This window comes from Epinephelus fuscoguttatus, linkage group LG6, assembly GCF_011397635.1.
Source record: "Epinephelus fuscoguttatus linkage group LG6, E.fuscoguttatus.final_Chr_v1".
In the NCBI taxonomy this organism is placed as follows: Eukaryota; Metazoa; Chordata; class Actinopteri; order Perciformes; family Serranidae; genus Epinephelus; species Epinephelus fuscoguttatus.
Genome location: NC_064757.1, coordinates 28,457,037 through 28,459,733, shown reverse-complemented (window position 1 = coordinate 28,459,733; position 2,697 = coordinate 28,457,037). Strand labels below are relative to the sequence as shown.

Here is a 2,697-nt window from a genome sequence, read left to right as displayed (position 1 = left end):
TAAATCCTCACTAATTAATGAAGTAATGATCATACTTGTTTCAGTGAACTTAATTCACAGGAGGATGTGGGCTCATTATGCCAGACTCTATAGTAACAACTAACACTGTATAGCATCTGCTACCCAACAATATGAGGACAATGTAACACACACTCTACAGTCGTTGGGTCAGAACATATGAGGACGTCACCTGAAACACACTCAAGTCTTTCACAGCCTAAAACAATATGAGGACAATGTAACACACACTCTACAGTCGTTGGGTCAGAACATATGAGGACGTCACCTGAAACACACTCAAGTCTTTCACAGCCTAAAGCAATATGAGGACAATGTAACACACACTCTACAGTCATTGGGTCAGAACATATGAGGACGTCACCTGAAACACAGTCAAGTCTTTCACAGCCTAAAACAATATGAGGACATGATGACTGAACACATATACAGTCCATGTTTCTCACTTCTAACTTCTGCTGCTGTTGTCAAAGAATGCTCTAAAGCCCTCACTGATGTAAACTGATCTTTCCTACTAGAAATTATTGTCAATCATTTGAATTAAATACACATCTTTGTACCTCCTCATACTTAACAGATCTTTTACTGTATAATCTATGAAAAGAATTTACTTACCAGAGCTCGCCATGGCCACTGAGATTTTCCATAGTCATAGGTTACACTCTCTGCCTGGATGTCTTCAATTGCAAACAGGCACAGATGAGGTTTTCCTGGACTGTCAGCTTTTTCATTTTGCAGTTTGGGGACTTGTGGGCATCATTAACCAGCCGGCCCATTGAGTCATCTTCATGGGAGGCATCGATGCTAAAATTGAACAAGGAAACCTATCTCAGTTTTCTCCACTAAAACCATAATGTTGCAAAGAACAACTGATCTTCTATAGGCCTTTACTTACCACCATGTGCTGTTGTTCCATTCAAAATCAAACAGGAAAGCATTTTGCTTCTCTGTGTATTTTTTCTGCCGCTTGTCTCGTTCATGTTGTGAGATTAACTCTCCACGGTATTCCACCACAAAGGATCCCTTTTCAATCGGTGCACAGGCAAATACACCACGTCCTAATACACCAAAGATCATTAATTAGTGTCAAGTAATACAATCCAAATCAGGTTCACTAACTGCAGCTAATCAGCTATTGACTAAACATATGCAGAACAAACATAAGACTTTTTAACAGTGTGAAAAAGATCTGAATGATGTTTAGTGATGTTTGAAATTGATGTTTAGGGCTGCAACAACAAATCAATAAAACCAATAAATAAACTATTATTAAAATATTGGCAGCAAATGTCATTATCAGTTTGTTGTCTTGCATGATTATGTCTATAATGTCTAGTGACGTTCATGCAGTAACCAAAGGGAATAATATATAACATACCTTTATAGTCATTGATCCACTGGACCTTTAAACAAGGCTTGTCAACTCCAGATAAAATAAATTGAGCAGCCTCAGCTTCAGGAGAAGTCTGGCTCTTCTTTTGACATGCTCTTTACTTGGCCATGTACACCTCAACCTGCAAACATTTACATGGGAAGATGACAAAAAGTCAGTGAGACAAATATAAGAAAGAACAGTACTTACTTTAAATCAAACAGGACTTCTAAAATGGTATTATTCATTACTCATTTGCTGATCAGGCTAATAGATCGGTGTGAACCCTGTGCAAATGTGATAACAGTGTGACATTAAAAAACCTTAACAAATAATATTAACCTACCAAAGCACCTTCAAAGATAAATGTTGCTATGAGATCATTATAAAACTGTTCGCTCCACTACCATCACCTATACTGACTAACTAAGATTAATTTGTGTTACATAGGAAAACATTAATATTATCATCTAAATTCCAGAAAACATATCTTTTGCTGAAATCAAATTTGTGTTCAAGAACAGTTAAAAACAACTTGGACTGTCTCTGCAGCCGAAGCTGAAAAAGTTTGTTTGGAGAATTGTCCCTTTAACTCATGCAGCGATTTTAACAACTTCTGCTGTCTATTGTTGAAGATAAAGCTAAAGTAAGTAATTACCATTTATCATGCATCATGCATCCCTTACAGTTTGAGTCCACTGCGTGTTGAATTTCCCTTCGCTAATTAGCCAACTTTATCTCATGAGGTGATTGTTCCAGCGTGACGTCGAAGGATTAAATGTCTCCTGTGGGCTGAAGGTCCCGGATGTTCCGTTCACCGAGCGCTCCGCTGCGGTCGTATCTGTTTTAGATGATTTGAGTCTATCGACCAATTAGAGGCTGCGTTTGTAATGAATGCCTCACGTGCCGCAGCGCTGATCTCAAACATAGTAAAGCTGGATTCCACCGCAGTTGAATGATAAAACGGAAACAAAACTGAAACCCAGAATAAGACTGGGCTGTGTATGGAACTGTAGAGGGCTTTTATTTTGAAAGAAAGAGACTCACAGGAAGTGGTTAATGCAGGATCTTCACCACTCACGGACTTTCACCGTCGTGTTTCCAGCAAAGGTTTCCAGTCGTTTTCAGGTAAGGACAATCTTTCTAACCTACTGACAATTGTCTCAACAATGTTTTGCAAACTGCTCTTACACTAAATTTGGTCCCGTTTGCATGTAAAACTGTTCTTTAACAACACTTGATAGACGCTTCAAAAACGTCCTCATTTTTCATGGAGCCCTGATTTTGGTGTGTTTATATAGGCTAAG

General features: G+C 38.5%; 1 long non-coding RNA gene across 1 annotated transcript; it reads right to left on the bottom strand.

Annotated features, from left to right (window-relative positions):
- Positions 1–735: 735 nt before the first annotated feature.
- On the bottom strand, positions 736–1,434 carry LOC125890404 (uncharacterized). The gene is made up of 3 exons (XR_007449550.1): positions 1,397–1,434; positions 914–1,076; positions 736–822 (listed from the first exon to the last, which is right to left on the bottom strand). It is a non-coding gene; the product is annotated as an uncharacterized LOC125890404 (long non-coding RNA).
- Between the last annotated feature and the right edge of the window lie 1,263 nt (positions 1,435–2,697).